General features: G+C 48.2%; 1 non-coding gene across 1 annotated transcript; it reads left to right on the forward strand.

The window, feature by feature from the left end:
* Window positions 1–20,834: 20,834 nt before the first annotated feature.
* On the forward strand, window positions 20,835–20,916 carry trnal-aag. Its single transcript has one exon. It is a non-coding gene; the product is annotated as a tRNA-Leu (tRNA).
* The last annotated feature ends 3,259 nt before the right edge of the window (window positions 20,917–24,175 follow it).

Raw genomic sequence — 24,175 nt, forward strand, 5'->3', positions numbered from 1 at the left:
CATTACAACTCAAGTAAAGAACAGATGGACCACATGTCAGCGAGCGCCGAAGGATGAAGCAGAAACAGTGGATGTGCCGGTGTTTGTTTAAAGGTACATTCAGTACAGCGAGTTCACAAAAGGACAGAAATCTATATATAGATAAAACACGCTTCCATTGCCTGTTCTTAATGGAAAAGCCTCAGCGAACATACTATGTGCTGCAGTGTTTTTAAAGTGGATTGAGCTCAGTTTGAGGGTAGAGATGCAGGGGAGAAGGACGAACAGGGGTAGTGAATGGGCAAGGTAAGGATCTACAGCAGCTGACGCTAAGCACAACTGTATGTCTTAAAGAAAGATAAGATGCTACCTCGACGCCGATTTTGAGTTAACCATTCACTGAAAGTTACAGCATTCGAGGTTTTATTCACACCGTCACAACACAGAGGACTGCATTTGTGTGAGTGCTGCTTACATTGAGAGTACTCGGTTTGAATATTGTAATCCCTGTTGTGTGATTAATCTGAAGAAAGAGAGAGAAAGGATACCTGATATTACATGTTACTGGACCAAGCCACTCCCATCATCACTGCTCCCTCATGCACCTTAAGGTGCTGAATGTACCCCTGTCCCAGCACCAATTACAGATCACACACATCTCCACCCAATGGACTGTGTAACTGTTAAGGGCATGATAGTTAAACTGCACTCTGGGAAGTCCATGTGAGTGCTGGTCAGGAGAGTAGGATTAATTCATCATAATCCCGACAAAGAGGACAAGCAGTCCGTAAGCGGATAATCCGCAGCTAATAATCTGTAACAATGGCTCTGCCCCCCGCAACCCCCGCATCACAGTCTGCATTATGGGTTATGAATTATATACTGTGTGGGAACATCTGGACTGGTTTAGGTGTGTCCCAAGAAGACTGTTCCCCACTACAGGCAGAACAGTGTAGTAAGTAGAAGTCCTCACAATTTCGTTTGCTAATTTGAAAGGAAGGCATCCAGAGGTTTCTTTTGTGTTCAGGGTTTTAACTGTACGATGAGTAGGAACACCAACACTGAGCCAGAAACTACAGCCTTTCATTAGAACACAAGCAACCACTGGGTTCAACTAGGTTCACCTGGCTATATTAAGTGTCACACGGACATTGATTTGAGGGAAATTACCAACAGCGCTTTATCGAAAGGCACCAGATGCATCGATATACGAACACAAGAGCGCTTTGATCTTCAAGAAAGATGGGAGTTAAGACCACTCCCTCTGCATTTCATTGTCATCTTTAATGCACTGGGGATCAATACCCTGTGAAGATCAATCAACCCTGATAGAGTACCAGAGGAGTCTGGTATGAGCCGACATGAATTCCATGACATCGCTGCTCAGAGCCCGGGGAGAAGGGGCAGAGTATTTTCGGCAGGTGTGGGACATTGGAAAGGTCCTGGCCTCCTCCGCTCAAGAGGGAATCCCGGCCCCTTCTTCCTCTCCGTGGGTCTCCGGCTGGGATTACGTAACCAGACGGCAAGCACTCAGAAGCCTGTTTTCAGGGAGGAGAGCGTACAATATTTATACGGCTGCCGACATCACAAATGCATTTCGCTCCCCCGTTAGGCTTGCCGAGAGCGGTACTAAGAGTGTTAGAGGGCATTAAAGGAGCAGTGCCTCCCGGGCCAGGGGCCGTGGACGGACTCACACCCGCTTTCTCCATTCTGTGACCAGATCTCAGCCCCTCTGCTGTGACCGCATGCAAGAATGGAGCTCGTGTCATTCCAGTCCCAGACCTGCACTCTACACCAGGCAAAATGGAGCCGTAACAGACCGCGACCTGATTAATGCACCTTTCGTCCTAGGACTGTTCCACGGGGGTTTTCTCATTAGGAGAGTACCGGTACCTTGCAGGACTCCGGCACTCAGTGCGAACAACAACATGACCTCACTACCTGCCATATTCCTTTACACCGCTTTCATGAAAAGCAGAATCCTTTATCAGAGCTTAGCAGCCTTGTGCAAGGCGGATTTGACTGGCTCTTGTCGGCGATGTTGAATTTAGAGAGTTAATGAATGTGGAGCCAGGGAGCTTACACAAACAAAGCTCTGCTTCTGGCCCACTGGAGCGGCTGATTCAGCCCCCTCTCCTCACCGGCAGGGCTGATCACTCGCCTCTCTGCGTCACCCGAATCACACCCCAGAGCACACGCACAATCCAGACCCCCCACCTTCACGGGTACAGTCCAGCGTTCTGTCTCCGCCTCCGCTTGAAGGACCATGGCGGAGTGGAGCGCACCGGCTGTGGAACATGGTAAAGCCTGTTAGCGCACGGCAGCTCAGGAGGGGCTGCGCAATCTCCAGGAAAGCCCTGATGCGTGTGAATCTAATTCCATGCACAGCAGCAGAGGAACGGGGCAGGAAGTGTATTTACACACACTGACACATGGACACACACACACACACACACACACACTTGTCACATATGCGAACAAACCACACTCGACAGTGCCATTAGCGAAAGATCATGGAAGAATGTGAAAACAGCAGCACAGAACACAGTGACGCATGAGGCCCCTGCCGAGGAGCTCTTCGCCTGATCAATTGCTTGCTGCTCGTGATAATAGAACTATTCATAACGGAGGTCCGGGGTGCTTATGTGTCTGGTGACGGATGGCGGTGTCGCGTTCGCGGGGAATATGCCTGCCAGGGCAGGACCAGAGATATCAGTCCATTTGTCACGTCCCATTCGGCCTGGCCTCCGATATAAACCGAGCAGGAAACTCCCTCAAGCTCTCTCTGCACCTCTCTATCTATCAGCTGCTCATACAGCACCTTCAGCCGGAACCCGGACTCTCCAACCCCCCTCCACTCCCCCATCTCTAACGACTGGTGTGACGCCATTCGATTGGTCAAATCACTTGGGGCATTCAGAACCACGCTGTATTATCTAGGAATGCCGACTCCACCGCACCTGCACCCAGGTGAAATGTTTAGGATGGTGAAGCATTGGACAGTGAGTAATCGAGATGTATAACCCAAGAGTCCCGGGGTGGCATCTGAGGCAGATCCAAATTACTGCCATAAAGATCTCCTCTCAGATGTGCCATTATGTTTGCATTTAGAGATGGAGTTTTGGACAGACTTCACTGCACTACATTAGTGCCTGCCAACTGTCTTGGAGTGAGCTGGCATCTCACAGTAGCTGAACACGGAAACGAAACACTTTCCTCCCTTGGTGCGCAGACAGTTTAACAGAAGTAAGCCTTGTAATTCCAGAAACTTGTTCAAAGCAGAGTTTTTTTTTGAGCCACTTTCCTTTTTGGGCTGTGACACAGCTCTCTCCTTTTCTGAGATGTAGCTATTTTCTTTTTTCTTCCCCACTTCTAAAAATGTCTGCTTTTCCTGACATATTCTCTGCGTTCGGTGGCAGAATAATTGCTGACTAACAAACGGTCACAAAAGTTGCCAGCAGCGGGACTGTACTTTAAGGATAACTATCAGTTTATACCTCTGGTGTTTAGCTGCTGAAGGAAACAAAATGCAAATTCCCTCAACCACAGAACTATGGGAAAAACTGTCTATAAATGAAGCCTTTCAAAAATGCCCCAAAAAGTGAACTGAAAACAAAATGTGCCAGGTGAAGAGCTGGCTATTGGCTGTCTCAGCAGCAGCAACTCAGGCTTTCCATTGGCATGGCAACCAGGCTGGATGACAGGTTATAATGGAAGAGTCTGGTATAGACTAGGGGAGCAGTAAGGGTCAAACTCAATGTCTGTATGTGTGTTTGTGTGTGTGTGTATGGGAGGGGCCTGGAATGAATCTACAGATTGTTAGTTGTGTGTATGAGAGGGGAAAGACCTGGGGAGACTGTTGGCTATACAGTCCCTTTTAAACCTCCAATGATCCTGCTAGTACATGGGGTATACTGATGTGAAGAGAACTCTGGTGCATTGATGTAGACACCTCTGTGTGTGAGTACTGACAGGCACAGTAGAGGGTGTGAGTGTGCGGTCAGCAACAGTTAATCACATTGACGAACCCCACAGAGCACGGTCCTCATGCAGACGTGTGGAGCATGCTGGGAGAGGGTGGGGTGCGGACGAGCTGGCTGGGAGGTGCGCGAGGCAGAAGGGGTGCTAGTTGCCATGGTGTCTAAGAGCATTAGCGCTCCATTTGTGTTCCAGGGACTCGGGGAGGAACCGACAGGCCCGTCTCCGTCTCCGTCTCCCACTGCCAGATGGAGAAGGGGAGCCTTCGGGGAAACGGCGGCCTTTCTCCAAGGGCTCCACGTTCCACAGTACATCTTACACATTTGCACAAACCAATCTGTTCCGGAGGCGGAAGCAAATGATCTTTTTCAACAGCTCCTCCGCCACCCACCATTTGCAGCCGAGCCATCTCGATGTGCTGGAGTCTAGTGAGTTAGCGGAGCATACCCAGGCAGGACGGCACGGCCCACTTCGACAGGGAGAGCTGCAGTCCTAAGAGCTGGGAATGTGAGTTTGATCAGAGAGTTCTTTCACAGTCCGAACATCCATTCAATTTTCCTATACGAATGGTTTTCAGTGTTCGTCAAGACCCAGCCACTTTCGATTATTCACACTGTCATTTTGCCAACTTTCTCCATCTTCTGCACAAATTTTGTTTACCAATCACAGCCTGTAGTGGCTCTCCACACTTTGGCACACAAATAACGTGATAGTGATCAGGTTTATCCCTCAGCTGTGTCCACACTAAATGGGGTGGTTAAGTCACTGAGGGCTGGATATCCGGAAAACTAGTCTGAAACATACACACACTCACACACACACAGATCTGTACGCTCCGGGCTTTAATATCCACACTGGCCACAGTAATAAAAGCTGATCTGCTATATTGTCTTGAAGGACGTCAGAGATTTCTTCCAAAGTTAAAAAAGCAGAGATAAGCAGGGAGACGGACGGTGTTTGCACAGTGCAATATCCGAGCCTCATAAACAGGTGATTTTGAAGTTCAATTTACTTCTGTGACCTGGGATGTGACCCCGAGCAAGATCACTCCAAACATAGCCACGGCACGGACATTTCCCCTTTAACTCCCTTTGTCCCACACTCCGCAGTCCGTGGTGGATGATGCTTCCATGGGCCTTGGGCCTCTGTGAGATTACCCACCTGGCTCTGCAGCTGCTGCTGGAGATATCCTCCCAGAAAGGGTGCCAGCTGTTACAGCAAAAATCCACCAGTGCCACTCACTCCCAGAGACTATGCTGTAGCCCAACCGATGGCATCCCTCTCCCTGAGGCAGCACTCTGAGTCCCTTACAAAAAAAAAATCACTGCTACAATGGAACGAGAAAATATCAGGAATATGTTTTACTACATGCCCCTGGAAGAAATAGATCTTAAACACCTTCATCTCTTATTTTAGCTATTTTAGAATGTTTATTCTGAACTTATGCAAAAATATGAAAATATTCCACAGCATACAAATAAGCTGACCCGTGAAAGTAGCATCCTATTTACCATAATATAAAAAACTCACGTTGACATATCTGTAAGTATATCCTTTCGGTGCCATTTTACGTTAACCAAAAAAACATATTATTACATACTACTGCATGATGAAGACAAGGAAGACCTTCTCCACTCCACTGCCTATGTGTGGACACTGCAACTATGGCAAGCGCTGGATGGACAGGTTCTATTGGCTTCTTTGATCACGTCTGGCTGAGGTGTCAGAGCCGTACATGTCGGAGGAGAAAACTGCTTAGCCGAGAGCCGCAGAGCTGCGTCAGCAGTTTGCTGTGCTGGTGTCAAGAAAGGGAGCAGAGCGAGAGGGTCGATGCAGACGTTCGGACATGACAGGCGTCACTGGCAAACAGTCTGTGCCCATGAATGTTCACTCCGCAGTGTTGCAAGCTGCAATGCAGACAAGAAGACTGCAACACAATAATGGGTGATGAGACCCTGTGGTAGACACTGCAACAAGTAAGAGTGCAACAGAATGGTGATTAAGCCACTGGACTGGCTGATATCCCTACTGTTTGAAGAGCACTGCTCTTAATCATAATACTAAAAACAACAGATGCTTTTAAAAAGCAACTGGATTGCTTTTCAGGGAAAGGAGAGGTGTGGCTCACCACCCACCCAAGTAATGCATAAAAGTTATTTTTTTTTCCTGCCAGAAAACTCCCCACACACCATCTGAGGTGGGAATTATTTAGCCAATCAACCGAGGGGATTATGAGATGGCCAGAACAAGACAGCCTGATTGGGAATTTGGCCAGGTAACTGAAGGACACTCTGAGAGACGTCGCCTCCTACAGCACAGTGTCCTGATCAACACACTAGGGCAATGGGCTCCTGTTTGTACCCCTTCATGCTCACCAGACACAACTGCTAGCAGCAAGCTGGTATTCCAAAAAGGTACCTACTAACCATGCCTAGCCCTGCTTAGCTTCAGCTACCAGGCAAAAAAAAAGTTGCAGGGCAGTAATCACCATTTTTTCCTTGTAGCTTTGAGGCAGGTGCTTAACTTGATAATTTGCTGTGAAATGTAAAAATGGCATGGCACTCCAGGTATGTCCAAATCAGATAATCGGAATAAGAACTCTGGTGACCATAACTCCTCAGGATATAAATCTATATATTTGCAAATGAGCAAACATGCTCATGGACATGCATGCAAACAAACAAACACACACACACACACACACACGCACACAAAAGAACTCTCTGAGTCACCACCTCTTTTACAATAAGACACATGGAACGCCAACAGAAAGGTCATCGTTTCAACTGTCGTTTACTTACACTGAAAGTCCTGGGAATCCTCTCTACCTCTGTGACCTCATCTCCACCGCTCTGTGTCTCCCTCTGTCAGTCTCTTTCCCTATCTCCACCAGTGTTCCCCTTCCCTCTCTCTAGCCCTCTGTCCTCATCTCAACCGCTGTGCCTCAGTCTCTCTCCATCTTTGTCGCTATCGCCGTTTCTCCCTTTCTATCTCCCTCCATCTCTGTTGCTGTGCCCATTTATCTGTCTCTGAAGCTCCCACATGGGGTCTGCGAGCTTCAGAGGTCATGGATTAAACTCCAGCGTGCTGACTGTGTGGCGGAGAGGTGGATTTGAACCTCGGTCAGGCCTGCGGGAGGTTGATGTACACCAGCCTGGACATTAGGCCTTCAAGGGAAAGCAAAGCCACTGAACTGGTGCTCATGGGAGCAGGGTATTGATGATACATACACACTGATACTCAAGAATGTCTCAGATGTGTGTCATAATCAATACTAGTAATCTACGGTTCAAGGATAATATGAGCATGATACTTAGCAGGAAGTAAATTATATGAGCTATGGATTTGTCACGTGTCCATATGTGTGTGTGTTTGTGTGTAGTGGTGGATCGTGATGCTACACGTGTAAAAATCTTTTTCACTTTTTTCTGAAGCAACAGGGATCATTGATTTTTACATTAAGAGACCATTTATACTAATATGGTTTACAGGCATTGTGGAGACAACTTATCGATCATAGCTGGCACGCAGACACCACAAATGTATTGCCAATCAGGGTGGCAAATCAAACATGCCTACACAACAGATCTGACAATAAGGAGCATCACACTGGCAACAGAGTGATTATAAACCAAGATCAATTCAATTCACAGAGTAAACACATTTCTGCAGAGAGTGAGAGGTGAGGAACAGGAAAGGATATGATTAGCAGACAAAGCCATAACCACCCCACATTTACTCTGCATTTTCAAGACTGCCTTACTTTTGCCTTTAAAGGATCTTGATCGATGTAAACGGCTTCCATTTCTCAGACCACTAAAGCTCGTCAGGGTACTGCAATGGCCCAGTGTGTTTCATTGTGGTGTGTGTGTGTGTGTGTGTATCTGTTCATCTTTCGGTTTGTCTGGTGTGTGTATGTGTTTGCTTGATGTGTGTGTTTTTGTCTGGTGTCTGTGTGTATATGAATGGCTTTCTTTGGTGTGTGTGTGTGTATGTTGCACGTGTGTGTGTAGATGTTTTTGTTTGCCGTGTGTGTGTGTGTGTGTGTGTGTGTGTGTGTGTGTGTGTGCGTGTGTGTGGATGTTGCTGTTTGGCAAGCGTATACGTATGTTTGTTTGCTGCACGTGTGCGTGTGCGCGTGTGTGTGTGCGTGCGTGCGTGCGTGCGTGTGCGTGTGCGCGTGTGTGTGTGGATGTTGCTGTTTGGCGAGCGTATACGTATGTTTGTTTGCTGCACGTGTGTGCGTGTGTGTGTGTGTGTAGATGTTTTTGTTTGCCGTGTGCGCGTGTGTGTGTGGATGTTGCTGTTTGGCGAGCGTATACGTATGTTTGTTTGCTGCACGTGTGTGCGTGTGTGTGTGTGTGTAGATGTTTTTGTTTGCCGTGTGCGCGTGTGTATGTGGATGTTGCTGTTTGGCGAGCGTATACGTATGTTTGTTTGCTGCACGTGTGTGTGTGTGTGTGTGTGTGTGTGTGCGTGTGTGTGTATGTGTGTGTGTGTGTGTGTGTGTGTGTGGATGTTGCTGTTTGGCGAGCGTATACGTATGTTTCTGTTTACTGCGTGTGTGTGCGTGTGTGTGTCTATCTTCAGCACTTGCTGTGTGATTAAGTGGGTGGAAAGGGAGAAAGGAGGAGACGGTCTGAAGGATTGGCTGCTGCGTGGCGGGAGTAATTGGCGGTGCTTACAGAGGACTCCTGCTGTTTCCCATCACACGCCATTGTGAGGGTGAGGTGCTGGGGTGCACAGCGACAATAAAGGATCCCTGGGTGGTAATCTCCATGAGACCTACACCATTCTGCTGAGTGGCTCCCTGCCACAAAGAGGCCCTTTAGGAGGGACACGGGGCATCCCTTTGTGCTCCCAAACTGCCAGTTAGCCTCTCCCCAGGGGTCCTGAGAGAAGCAGTGGGGTGCGGATTAAACTGGGGGTGGTGTTTACATACACTCCTGTGGGTGGGTGGGGAGGAGGGGGGGGGGGGGGGGGCTGACACATCCCATCTGAGGCCAGAGAGACTGGAGGTGAACAGTGAACGCAGGCAGGTAAAGCAGAAGAAGAGGGAGGGGCCGGAGCCACCTGAAGACGTGACTGCCACAGAAAGCATGCTTCATAGGTAATTCCAAACTCAAGCACAGGAACGGCCTCCCTCAGAGAGACAACATTCACACAGGCATGGGCAACACGCACAGAAAACAGTGTGTTTTGTCTTTTGAATGCTAAGGAAGAAATGACTTCATTTTTGTTTGCAAACGGGGGTTCTCTCCAAATGCGAAGAAAGAGCTCTGACACAAGATGGGAAATGACTTTTTTGCATATGCCATCACACCTGTGAGAGCCATGGTGTTGTTTGGAGAGGAAGTGAGTTGTGATGTTCAAGAAGCACAGGGAAACGTTGCCCTTGTGGTGCTGTGGCCACTCTTGTAATTTCCTGACTGAGCCCACGGCAATTATGATGGGATGTTATGAGTAATTATGTTTTGCTTCAGAGACAAAACAAGATCAAACTGACAGGAAGGACAACACTGACTCACAGCACCTAATGCTTGCAACAGGATATATTTAAAAATACAGCTCTCCTACATACAACCTATCCAGCTAAATAACAGGACAACTTGATCATCCCCAATGTCCCTAAATAGAAGTGTTAATGGGTTTATTCAAAGGAATTCACTTTAGAGAGACGTTTTTTAAAATACTGGAATTGTTTTAATATCTCAAGCAGTAATTTTTAGTTACAGTGATCAATTGTTATTACACAAACAGTTAATGCTTGCTTTGGTTTCACAATATAACCTGACACAGTTCTACAGCTGTCAACCTTGATTTGACATCAGCCCTTACTTTCCTCAAATGAGACGTTAAATCTTGCTAAAATCACACAGCTTCAGTTACTGTGCATAGCAATATCTCTCAGATCGGCCCAGAGCATATTTTTAGCCTCAAATTGTCATCTTTTACAAAACTATACCAGAGATGAAAGGGAAATGGGACGAGCATCCTGTCAAAAAAGAACCTTCATTTAAAAGAGGACAATTTGCAGGGAAAATATCTGAAAAAAACAATGTGTGGATGGAAAGAAAGAACACCAGAGTATAGCAGGGAAGAAAATTTCTCAAATTAACTTAAATTTTTATGGGTTTAATGTGGAAATGTGGCCTCTTATACCATTTTTCATTTTCACTCATTTAGTAAGACTCTCCCAACAAGACGTCATTCAGAGTGCCAGGATTACAGCAGTGCTATTGAAATACAGCCCTGAACTCAAGCTCTGGGGGGAAAAATAACAAGATCCAAACTGACTCGAAGGCGTTCTAGAGGAAAGTAAAAGATTTCGCAATACACTTAACCAACTTTTAGGTATGCACGAACCTCATTTGGAAGTAGACTCAGCCCTCTGGGAAAGAAGCGGGGTGACATAAATAAAATTTTAAGTCGTTAGATTCGAGCCTCACGCAAAATGACAACAAAACTGTGCAATGACACAAAAAAATGCTCCACGATGGCCACGTTCCTGTCCACGTAATAATCAGCACAAGTCAAGTCTGAGCAGAGGGGGAAAGCTGGTGCAGTGTGGACGCTGAAGGTAAGGTCTGCAGGTTCTGGAGGATGGAGAAAGGGCAAGCGCTGCTTGCACTGCTGGTCCCCCTGGCTTCTCGCCCTGTCAGAAGACACCCGAGAAGCACTGGAGCATCTCTCGTCATGGATTCACCTGGAGTTTCTGGGTTCCAGCTGAAGAACAGGGCTCCAGGGGCGACCCACCCCATTCAGGACTTTCTGTCATTTACCCCCCCCCCCGCTGGGCAGGGGCTCTATCAAAGCCGCTTAGGGCACTGCAGAGTCCACACACAGACTCCCTGTCTCACTTACGGTAAGTACACCGACTCTCACAATCACACATTTGTACAGAAAGATGTGTACACATTCCCTTCTGTTCTCTCTCAACACACATACACGCTCACACACACGCACTCTCCCACATGCTCATTTTTTTTCCCCCACACACTATACATACTGTAGGCGCGCGCACAGAAACACACAGAAACACACGTTACACGTGTGCATGGGCTGATACACACACCGAGTCCGTTTCACACACATAATATAATCTTTCTTCCTCATTCTCACACACACACACACACACACACACACACACACACACACACACACAAGCTAAGCCAAAAACTAAGCTCCTGAAAAGCAAGTGCAACACATTTTAGGTTTAAATCGGGAATGGTAAATGCGAATGGCAGCGCAGCCACACCGGCTGTCTATTTTGGGTTGCGCAGTGCTCGGCTGGGTGTAAGTGCACTCTGACACCAAGGTAAGCAAGGCTGCGTATTAGCTCTGCTGTCTCTACCACAGCACAATGTTCAGGAATAAAAGCTCCACTCTGTTCTCTTGCAAAGACAGCATGCTTAGTTAAAAAAAAAGTGCTCAGTGGAATTAACCCGCATCAGCCACCTTCCAAACTTGTGCAACTACTGTATGAACCCACCAGAGCAGAAATACTTGGCAAACACTTGCACACATTTACAAGACACATCTGAGGGCTCCTCCTTACTTTACCACATATGTCACATTAGAGACATGGTGCTGCAGGCAGGGGCGTCGATCTATCACCTAAAGCACGCGGATTCTACTGGGGCTTGTCACAGATACTGCTTAGTCATCCTCTTGACCTCTCAGACATGACTTCATCAACCTTACGGCATCACAGAGGAGCACAAGTGAACAGGCAGACTGGATATAGTACAAGTGTGCAAGTAGGTGGCGACACGAGACTTTGCCATGAAGAAAGAGCTCAAAATTGCTCCTCGTTTTTTGGGTTTGATTTGGGGATGAGCCGTCTCCTCCATCTCTGTCAAGGGCAGGCTGTTTTTGGAGCCTGCGGTGGGTATTATTAATATCCCCATCCATTCCCATTTGTGCCAACCCGGCAAAATGAATTAGCCTAACGGGAATAATCCCATTGTCTGTCCACTTCCCCTCGATCCTCGATTGTGGGAGATGGATGGGGTTCTTCATTTGGCAAAACACTTGCATGGATATTGCGAAGAAAGACTGTTAAAGAGGCGTATGACGGAAAACATGAAAAATATGCCCAAACAAATCTGTACAGAAATACATATTCATTAAGAGGAGCGTGCTTTGTGTATAAATGTGCCACAATAGTTCTTCGTGTCTTGGACTGAGCTTTTAAAAATATTCAATATGTGCACAGTGCGCAAAAAAAGGTACAACTGAAACATCCATTGACTGTAAATACACAGCTATGCTTTAGGGAGCAGTTACTTGGCGACGAAGTGTGGCCTGAGCAAGAAAGCAGAACAAATCTGCTGTCTTACAACGCTGCTACATCGCTACAGAATCACAGAATCGCTGTGGGAATGCGATGCTTACTCTGCAAATACAAGCTGGGCTTTAGCTCACTGTCACAGGCAGCCACAGAGCCACAACAGCCAGTGGGTTCATGTGCTTCACATCCTGCCTCCCAGGTGGGGTTCCTCTGCAGTGAATAAAAGAGCCTGTTGATATGGGGGTGCACTGAAGGCCAGGAACCGGCACGGGGCAGCATCTCAACATGGTATTGTTTGCAATCCTACTTCAGCATGACCAAGAGTCAGTGGCATGATACTGTATAAGAGGCCCAGCGAACACACGTGCTAGTGCTTCTATGGTTATATCCAGGTGCCTGGGTGGCAACACAGGATTGTGATAGGGTCCCACTACTTGCGACCTCATTTCCATATTTTGGAAATCCACTCCACCAGACACTGTTGCTGATCCGGTTGGGAGCAAGGACGGGCAAGATGGTGTCACGCAATCCTGTGTTCCTTCTTTAAGAATAACAACCTCCTCTGCACAGCATCTAAATTAACATAATGTAACATGTTAGCACCTTTAAGCTGGGAATCAACACCCAAGTACAATGTGTTCAGAGACACACACTGCATTTAACATAACCTACATTTAGACAGTCAGCTTCTCTAAGGAAAATCTGTCAGTCAGCCCTTTGCACTTACTTAATTTACGATACTTGGGGAACAAGTTGGTTGTCAGCATCTCAAAGTGGACCAACAGTGGATCAGGAGAGGGAATGCTTGACAAGGTACATGAAAGAAAATATTCAGCTGAAACATACCACCGTCTATGACTATGAGACTACGAGCTTACAAATAAAGTTAATGTTGGTTTTCAATTGTGCTAAGTTTTCTTTGACTACCATCAATAGTTTTTATTAAATGAGTACCGTGCTTTGTAGTTTGGAGTAAGTATGGAATGAAAGACAGGTGGTGGCTGCTAATTCATTTTCAAGTAATTTCTTCAAAATTCTGTGTATGCCTTTGCACCTGGAAATTTAGTGGCCTGAGCTTACAAGTCAAGCAGCCTAAAACGAAATTCATTATTTACTTGATATATAGCCACTTCCTGTAAATAAAATACTACAGAAATAAAAGTGACATCAATATTAACATAAAATTTAATGTATGTGTTCATCTATACCATATATATTAAAATCGCACTGACATACTCTTGCCAGCATGCTATTATAATATGCTAGTATGCTATTTAATTGAACTTTTCAGGTAGAAACCAGACGTCTACTTTGCACCTGAAATTGGAAGTGGGCGGCCAGCAGGGCAACCGTGATAAATCCCTGCTGCACAGCTCTGGTTATAATGATCAGAGTATATCACTAACAACCTTCAGGGAGAGATCGCTGCAAATCAGTGGGTGACTGCAAATCGGCCGTGACTCACAGGCGGCCCACAGACATCCTGCATGCTTCTCGGCCTAACTACACTTCCATTTGGCAGACAATCAGCTTCACCTCTGAAAGCTGCCCTCTCACGGGGACCTGGAACGGAGGCTCCACACTCCCTGACAATTGTATTAATCAGTCCCGAATCTAGGCAACTGCCAGCGGAGCTGAGCCAGGCGCAAATCCGCCCGTCTCAAATGAATGGGGTCCAAATCGGTGTCCAGCAATCAGGGTTTCTATGGCAACTTTGCTCGGTGAAAGTTCCAGGTCTTGATTCGAGATAAATAATCGTCCGTTCCTGCCGAGAGAGAGTGTTAGAGTGTGAGCGTGAGTCACCGTGCTCAAGCTGTTTCACAAATGTAGCCGAGTATACTGCGCCGTAAATCTCAGCCCTCCAATCCACGCTCTCCCTCTCCACTCGCCACAAGCTCACGTGAAACCCCTTCTTTGTAGATAAGACTGCATCTTTTCCCAGACTTCCCTGTTTTCGCCTCCATACTCTGCCCCCACAGCGTACAAACAAGGTTCCATTCACCACATCACTCGGTCAGGAGCTGCCGTTTGTCTTCTTCCTCCCCACCCCGGTGATTCACTCGCCAGTGGTCCCCGGGGACGGGCCCTCCCACTGCAGGCCCCGGGATCTTTCAGAGTGAAGATGACAGCATGTCACATGTTGTCAGGAAGCGAATCGACTTGCGGTGGAGATTTATGACCACCGCAGATGCAGGGCCTCTTTCAATCTGGAGGCGTAGGTTTGTCTGCAGGATTAAAATCAATAAAAAGGGGCACAACACCACCTGCGCTACTGTAGAATACCGTTCCATTCCTACTGTACACCTCTGGCCAGCTTCTCTCACTCCTCGTCACAGAGAGGATCATTATTATTGTGCTTCCTGTCACACTACTATTACTATAAATTTTATTTCACTGCGATATAAATAATGAATTTAATTTAGATGCTTCAGTGCTTTCATGGACCTAAAAGGCCATTACGGTGAAAGGACTGACTCACCTCAACCGCCGGCAATGTGCGACACCCACCTGAGTCAGCCATTTTGTGCCAGGTTGCTCACCACACTTGAACTGGAGAGGGAAGGATTTATTTATCCAATTAAACTGAGGAAAGTATCTGCATCACTGCACTGGGGCATTGGTTTAATACCTCACTGACACTGAAGATGACAGACTGGGCCCCCAATGCCACTCCCAACAGCAGCCTGGTTTTCACAGATTTCTAATCCAAGTACCAATCAAGACTAGTCCCACCTATCTTAAATTATCAGGTGGGAGGCTGCAAATTGGGCTGTCTGCTCACACACTGCTAGATTACTAGTACACTAGTGCATGTGCATGCACACATACATATACTGTACATACACATGCAATACTACAAGAATATCTACACATCACCAGCAAAGTACAGATAGAGAGGACACCCATATGCTTCTGCTGCTGCAGCCATCAATACAGAAAGTGCCCATATGTACAGGTACAGTTCTCCTCCGTTTCAGCCATGGGAGCTTTCGCACCCAGCGTTCTTGCTGAAGCCAGCTGGTGCAGACAGCTGAGAGAAAGGCGGCAGCGTGCAGTGGAGGTGATGGTACACATGAGAACAGAGAGGTGAGAAAGCAGCCGCTCTCTGGTTTTCACCGGGACAGCTGCCGTGAGCCGGCTCCCACGCCGTCTGACTGAGGTTAAGATCCCCGCCGGCTCACGGGAACCGAAAAGATTGAACAATCTGTGACGGCGAGAAAGAAAATCAATAAACACTCCTCTGCTCTCACTCCCTCCCTTTCTCTCACCGTCACGCTGTCATTAGCTCCCATGTACAGGGACAGTTGTGTCATCTAAAACCTTTTCTGTTTGCCAGCCTGTTGCATTGCGTCCATTGGGGGTGGGGTGGTGGAGAGAATGCAGCAGGAAGGACTGAAAACCCAGATCTATTTCCCGAGTTCCTCTGCTTCGCCCTGTCTGTGTGCATATTTCCCCAGCATGACATCCGCAGTTAAATGGGTGTGGTCTTCCTTAATCATCACTGCGAATGACAGTTAATGCTCCTCAGACACATACATGACCAAACGGGTATTCAGCGACAGATAAAATCACCTGCAACTGCTGGACTCTAATTACGATTCCACCACGTAATGGTGGAGAAGAGCTGCCCAGGTCCCTTATCCGGGAGAAAAATGTATCAGCCTAGCTACTGAATAAACCTTTCCCTCAGCCAATCCACGCCCACCCAGCAGAACCAATAACAAGAGGGAGCCGCTGAATCATGACCACAACACTGTAGCGCGTTCATTAACGAGAGTCTACTTTCAATTAACTGCTGTCACACTCGGCTGCAACCGAAGCCGACGGTACAGGGGAAAGACAAACACTGCAAGTTAGTGCCCGAAAGGATGACTAAACAGCGTGGGTAATAAAGAGAACTGAAATGGACAATTAAGTTCAATGCCGACTGCCCAATGTTGTTTTATAAATTCTTCTATTGCACAATCCTTTTACAACTGATACACCCTGCTACCTATCTATACAGCTGGAGCCTCAGGGGAGCAGCTGCGGGGAACTGCACTGCACTGCTCCTGGGAACAGCAGCAGTGGGCTATGAGTAACGATCCTCAAGGAGCAGTCTGCTAACTTACCTGCAGCAGCGCTGCAGAGTGAGCCAACAAAAAGACCATCACTCCTGTCTTACAAATACAGGCTGTGGTTACGCTCTAAGTTAATCAATACAATTCAAAAACTTAGGGTTACCAAAGACTACCTTTTAAAAGGGATTGGAGAGATTTTCCACCTCTTTGATGATACTGTATGCTTGCTCACTGGGATTTAAGAGATGAAGATGATATTTGGAATTCAAAGCATGGATCAAGGGCTCACGGGCCTGTTTGTGACTCCCAGAAACAGTGATAAGCTGCAAAGTGATGCAGCTACAGCTTTCCCTTTATAGTGTGAAGGGAGATCATATCAGACAGACACAGGAAGGCCAGAGTACCCCGTGCACACACACACACACACACACACACACACACACACACTCACTCAAATCTGAGAGGTGTTCACATTGCATCAGATGCACAGCTCAGTTCACCACAAGAGGGCAGACTGTCAGGTCAACACAGCTGCAGCCAAGGCCACAGTAAGTGTGTGCGAGTGTGTGGCAATGGCATGTTGCTCCAACAGCAATCCCCCCCCCGTTCTAAAGCCACACCTCACACTACAATGGGCGTTAGCTATCATGCAGAACCGCTGTTAACTACTAATGACAAGTCCATTACAGCTTTATCTCTCTGCTTTACGGTGTGTGTAATCAGGCTGAAATGAAAGGATACTGTGGCGATAGTGAGAGGGCATCCTCATCAGTCAATGTCCTGTCTGTAGAGGGGAGCCAACAGAGGGACCAATCAGGGCTTGCTCATCAAGCAGAGGATTATCTGATCGAGAGCTTCATTGATTGAAGAACACAGTATACATGAGCTGGGTGTTGATCAACAGGAGTGAATGAGACAAAGGAAATAACTTCCTTCCTCTCATTAACCCTGCTGCCTACTGACCACGCCTTGACAGATGTTTTTCCAAACCACTCCCTGATCACGTCCCGCCCCCCCGTCCACTGTACAGCAAAAACAAGCTCCGTCAATCAACAGCCCTCGCTCCTCCCCTTACCAGATACATTCTAACAGTCCAAAACCCTGTGCACGGTGTTCCGATTCGGCTCGCCAATGCGTTCCCGTTTTGAGAAATCCAAAGGTTACAGACGAAGCTTTCATTTACGCCCCTTCCACAGCGTCTGAGTAGCCCAGCACCTGCACGATGACGCGGCGTGGATGTAATGACGCCTCCTGCTGTGGTGCTCTGCCGCTCCCAGGCTGCTCACTGGTGACGGATGCCCAGCACAGCACACAAACGGGCAGAGCAGCTGGAGGAGGGAGGCAGACAGAGGAGTGGCAGTCAAGCCCCGCCCAGGATTTATGCTTGCGATTCGGGCCTGGACCCCCGGTGGGGTCCTGTGGCCTGTGCCCAGGCTGGTGTTTTCAGGCGCGCAGCTGGGAGGGACATCGGCAGGCCCGTTCCCGGCAGGTGCCGCGCGGCACAGACCGGGCCCAGCTGGTGGGGGTGGGCAGGGGCTGGCGTTGGCCCGGTAATGGGGGACAGCCATAAATCGCGGCGGGGAGCCTGGGACTGCGCCGGGCCATCCATCAGGGGAGTTTCCGGTCTGCATTATCGCTGCTGATGGGAGGGAAATTGGATTGCGCTGTCTAATCCATTGTTAATGATCCCTTGCCAGCCGCGCACACACTGAGCACGCTGCTTTTTAATTGCAATTTATGGCCTTCTGGCGGGCAGGGGTGGAAGGGCAGACACAGGGCAAGAAACAAACAACACAATAAAAAAAAAAACAACACCACCAACAAGCCCACCTCCGCGGCTGGGGAAGTTACTGTCTGACTAAACCCAGAGAGCTTTCCTGGCCAAAGGCAAGAGGCTTACATACTGAGCCCATGTACGCAACAACAAATTACCATTAATAATAACTGACAGTAGAAAATTAGCGCACAGACGGAGAAGAAATACAGAGAGGACACACCCCACATGATAGAGACATTCAACCTTACAACCCAACAGCCTTGCCCTAAGTTCACCCTCGGTAACCCTCAGATGACAAGGTCTTCCCCTGCCACTGTCACTGCGTGCCACCGTGTCTCTGAGGGCCCGGTGAGCGGCAGTACCACGCCGCGATCTGTAGGGCCAAGCCCCCCGGTCTCATTACACAGAACATTTCCAACTACAAACACGCCCGCTGCATACAGTACTCCGTCCTGCAATGACAGAGCGAAAAGCGATGAACACACTAATGCCTGTTCAGCCAACACCAGGGGACTCCCGGTCTTCACAGCTGAATATCCTGCCAGCACGTCCTGTGTGAGATGCCAGGAGCTGCCAGCAGAAAGGCACCTGGAAGCCCAGATAGGAAGGCAGCTTCCTGCAGCATTCACAATTGTTCCGCTTTTCTCTCTCTCTTTTTTTTTTTTTCTTCTTGGAATATAAAACCAGCCGTTTTATGGTGGCACAAAAGATGCAGCTGTTCACAGTCAACTTAGCAGGAGGTACTTCCTGTCAAAATACATGCTCTGGAGTGCCCCCACTCTACCTGTGGAACTGTGCCAAACTGGTGTGGTCAATGGCCAGTGACCCTCTTCGTGCATGGTCGAATGGAGCTCTGATCTGTCAGAGAGGGCACACGCTGAGTCATGACTGAATGCTGAGTCATGACTGAATGCTGGCCTGGGTATCATTCGCTGCTCGCTACTACTTCTTCAGTTGTTGTCCGTCAGCTAAGAATTACACGATTTAGAGCTGGGACCTGAGCCCTGTCTTGTGCTGCTTTGCTGCTGAGTAAGTCACACACACACGCACGCACACACACACACACACGCACGCACGCACGCACGCACACACACACACGCACACACACACACACACGCACGCACGCACACACACACACACACGCACACACACGCACACACACACACACACACACACAAAGCTCTGTCTCACATGATCGCACTGGCTGTCTCACACAATCTCATACCCGCGTGCCACAACACAACAAGCTCAACACTGCATGACGCTGCAGCAATCGATTTTGAGGAAAGCGCCGGGAAACCGACACATTGAGCTGACTGCAGGTGTGACTTACTCAGCAGCAAAGCAGCACAAGACAGGGCTCAGGTCCCAGCTCTAAATCGTGTAATTCTTAGCTGACGGACAACAACTGAAGAAGTAGTAGCGAGCAGCGAATGATACCCAGGCCAGCATTCAGTCATGACTCAGCGTGTGCCCTCTCTGACTCAAGATCAGTATCTGGAGGGAATGTGGCAGTTGACAGCTACTGTGGCTGAAACGAAACCCACCTTAATTCAGATGAAAGTTGAGTGTGTGTGTCCTCTGAAACGCTGCACTGCGAGGGATTTAAGAATACAGCAGGGTAATGAGCTGTAAAAGCATTAAACCCGGGTGTCGGGCGCGCTCTGATCTCATCCCCCTCGTCTCTCTCCGGGCGCCCGCGCCTCTAATTTGTGACTCATTATGTATGGGGATGTTTGACATCTGTACAATGGGCTCCTGCCAGTGACCCAGCTAGCCACTCCGAGGGGCCCAGGTGTGGGAGCGGTGCGGAGATCCGCTCCCTGAGGTCCAGGGAGCTGGGCCAGTGGCGCCGGCCATTAATCACCGCACACAGCTGCCCGCCACCGATTAATGATCTGTGAACGTTCTGGAAAGATCTGCGGATTGTCATTTTTCTAATTACTGTAATAAAGTGCCCCTCCCTCCCTGTAAGTCCTGGTGAGCTGGAGCTTTCCCTGCCCTCTGCTGTGCAGGGACCGAGCCAAAGGCCAGGCCCTCGGTGCAGACCCTGACATCCGTGCCTCAGATGGAGTCAACTGGCTCTGCTTACAGGCCTTAGACCCGGCTGTCTGGCTTTCTCTCCAGGCCCTAGACCATGCTGTCTGGCTCTCTCTCCAGGCCCTAGACCATGCTGTCTGGCTCTCTCTCCAGGCCTTAGACCATGCTGTCTGGCTCTCTCTCCAGGCCTTAGACCATGCTGTCTGGCTCTCTCTCCAGGCCTCAGACCAGGCTGTCTGGCTCTCTGTCCAGGCCTTAGACCACGTCTCCATTCAGTAAATGCTGATTGGGAGGTTTAGCTCCCTGCTGCTGGTTGGCGCATTGAAGCCACACATGCTTACATCATCTGTGTCCACCCGTACATACCTGCAGTGTGTGTTTACCAGCACTGGATTAAGAAAAAACGTCGGCCCTAAATTGATGATAATGCAGCGAAAGCGGCCACAAAAACCGGGTTACATAACGGCGAGGCGCTGGAGCCTCTGGAGCCTGCCATGCCATCATTTATTTATGTCACCCTGGAAAACATCCAGGGGAGTGGAGACGTGAGTAAGGACTGAGGTACTGGAGGAGTCACGAGGGGGGGGGGGGGGGGGGGGGGGTAGTGAGGAGAGAGTGAAAGTAAAGAGGTGGAGACAGTGCGAGTCAAGGATGGAGGGAGGAAGGCAGAAGGCAGGACGTAGTGAGGGTGCTGTTTGCTGCATACGGTAGTGTGGCCGAGCGGTCTAAGGCGCTGGATTAAGGCTCCAGTCCCTTCGGGGGCGTGGGTTCGAATCCCACCACTGCCAACTCTTTACTGCATTTCATTGGCTCTGTACCTGTACTCTGCACAATGACAATAAAGATTAGATTAGATAACTAATCTAATCTAAAACCTCTGTCAGCTAATATTCACATTCAAAAGTGAATTTAAATGATTTGTGTTGTATTGTACCTCATTTGTAAGCCACTTTGGATAAAAGCGTTTGCCAAATGAATAAATATAAATGTATGGGGGGAATAAATATAAATGTTAAGGAGGGGGTGAGGAGGCAGACATGGACAGAGTGAGGGTGAGGAGATGGAGGGAGGTGTGAGGGTGAAAAGATGGAGTGAGTAAGAGGGGGAGGGACGATGGAGGAAGAGCGGGAGTACAGGGGAGGTCAGGACTGGAGTGGTTGTGCTGGAGCAGCCCTGGCAGGCTGTAGTCCCAGTTTAGCCGCTGGAAGCTGTGAGCAGCTTCCTAATACTTCCAGGAAACAACAGGATGCTCTCTGCTGTGGCCTGGGCCCCCGCTGGCCTGCAGCTGTCCAGGTGTTTCAGTGGCTAAAGTCAGTGCCCAAAGCCTCCTAAAATCAGATGGCACGCATAATCCACCTTACTGTGTAAGGGCACTAACCATGCCAGCTGAGAAACTGTGAGATTGTGCTTGCTCAATCTTGTATTGTTTTGCTGTCAATAAGAAAATAGCCGAAAACTAATTACGCCATATGAATCACTCTGTTCAACACACAATGATTTTGAACAACGGGATGGCATTCCTTTGATTTGGCCCAAAGCCTCCCCAGTTCTTTTCTTCTGTAACCCCCCAACAAACTTGACTGACATTTTTGTACATTTAGAACGTTTTCTGTTGTTGTTGTATTTTACTACTATGTTATTTCAGATTTGAATCCAATCATTGTTGACGTGAAAAAGAAAAAAAACCGCCTCAATAATTCAGCAGGCCTGTCTGATGCCTCTGTCACCAGCGCGGCCTGTGCCAGCTTCCTCCCACCTCTCTGTGAGAAGCGGGCACTGCCCCCGTGCCCTCACCCTCCTGCCCGCCCCAGCGTGGCATTCTTAATTACACCTTCTGGGACATTACTCTAATAAGAACTAATGAGAGCATTTCAGCAGTGGTATTTTGATGGTTGCCTGAAGTAAAAATTAATTAAAAAAAAGAATAAACACAGACAACCAAGGATCCTGGGAAGGGAAATGCCTGTGTGTAAAATCTTTTACACCTCACTTCCTCCGTCCCCCCCCCCCGACACACACACACTAATGGTACCATCCATAATTCAGCCGCCACCAACTCTTTCACGCTGATCCCCCGGCACGCTCCAAGACTTCCCCAGGACTCGACGGCAGGTAAGCTGGAGTCTGGCCTCATGTTCACCCACCGAGTTTGTTCCCGGCGAGGGGCGCTGAACGCTCTGCTGCATCTGTCGCTTGTCGAGATTCCGCGGTGAGGGAGAGGAGCTGTGGGAGGGATGAGGTCATCGGGGGGGGGGTGTTGGGGGACTCTGCTGTTATCTAAAGCCATAAAGCTATTAAAGCCATGGGGTCCCAGAGGAGAGCTGGAGGAGCTCATTCTCCCCGGCTGGGTGAGAGAGGGAGCTCTCACAGGATTTGGACTGTATGTGTATTTGCCTTTAATCAGAGTGACTTGCTGTAATGCTGATAAGAGTTCCATCACACTATTCTATGGAGCACGCAATGCTGTATTCCTGTTGCTCCACATCCTCTGCACTTCCCTTAGACTGACTTACAGGGCATGGTTACCACCCCAGATCACATGACCCCATCCTACACCTCAGCCTGACCTCTAACTGAACTTACCCCTCACATTACCTTCCTTTGGATATCTTAGCATTACAGCATAATCCTACATGTATTTCTAGAAGAGACTAGAGCTGCAAATGCATACGTTATGCAGACGCTCAACGGTACATGTCACTGGGACAAAAAGAGGAAAAAAAATAAATAAAATGTAATAATACTTATTTTTAGAAGATATATTCTTTCATGAAATTCTTGGAACTCAGTACAATGAAACAGCAAAAAAAAAAAAAAACCTGCAAGGTCAGGGAATCAATTCTGGTCATTTTTTAAGTGTTCCGCACAGAGGTAATCTCTCAAACTAGGCCACTGTGATGAATGCCACAGCGCGCTGGTCAGCGGCGGCTTAGCTCCGGTGACCACGCCCCCTATATTCTAGAGAGGCCAATTACTTGCTGGGATAGGACTGGGATAGGGAGTGAGAATGTCACAGCTGTTTCCGCCAGTCCCATTCACGACGTTTGCTTTTACCACTCTATTCATGTTGACTGAGAGGGAACGTTGACCATCTGAACCTTCAGTTAGAAAATGGTATTTTTCTGTATTTTTAAACTTTTATGGCCGAGGGAGGGTTTTTTCTTCCTGCAACTTCAGGTTTTGTAACGTTCTGACACATCTGAGATTTTGTGACGGCCCTGTTCTAAGTAATTCCTTTTAACATTAAATTCTGTACTCTGCTGCTGCTGAGAGAACTTTAAGTTGAAATATAAACAGATTAATTCAGTCATTATAAAACACATTTATTTATATCTCCCAGTAACTCTTACTTTTCTATTCAAAAGCATGTTTAAAGAAATATCCAGGGCAAAAGTGCTAGCAAACTAGTCCTCTTTTCTGGCTTCATGAGAACAATTAATTGGTTCTAAACTTAATTGCATCCCTCCTTAATATGCGTCAAGGAATTTAAATTTCACTTTGGCTGAAACCTGAGGCTTTACCTGGATGAAACACAGGAAACAAAAGTGCACCCTCTGACTTCACAGTAAGCCACACAGAATCAATCAATATACAGAAAATGCAAATGCACAGGAAATTTGACCCGTTTCGCACTGAGCACTCTGGATGTTGCGGTTCCCTGGGCCTGACAGTGCACCGTGTAGGTTGATACCGAGGTCAGAACGGGGGCGGAGCCCTTCCATCCCCCAAGAACAAGGGCCAGTGATTTCTTTCCCTGTGCCTGGAGAGAGGCAGTGAGAGGAGAGCCAGCCCCCAGCCCTGCTCTTCTCCCTCATCAGGAGTAGGCAGGGGTTGATGAGCCAAAAGGAAGATTGGAGGAGCCGAAGGAAAGGGTGGAATCTGGAGATCCTTGGTTTTTTTTAAGGTGCAGGCAGCCCAGTACCGAGGCAGCTGTCTGAGGGCAGGGGGAGGGGCTGGGGATGCGGCTCGTCAGCCTTTGCTCATCCATCGCCAAAATGAAGAGAGACACTGGCGAAATTAAGGCTATCAGCAGCCAGGCAAGTGTAT

This window comes from Megalops cyprinoides, chromosome 16 (genome assembly GCF_013368585.1).
Source record: "Megalops cyprinoides isolate fMegCyp1 chromosome 16, fMegCyp1.pri, whole genome shotgun sequence".
NCBI lineage: Eukaryota > Metazoa > Chordata > Actinopteri > Elopiformes > Megalopidae > Megalops > Megalops cyprinoides.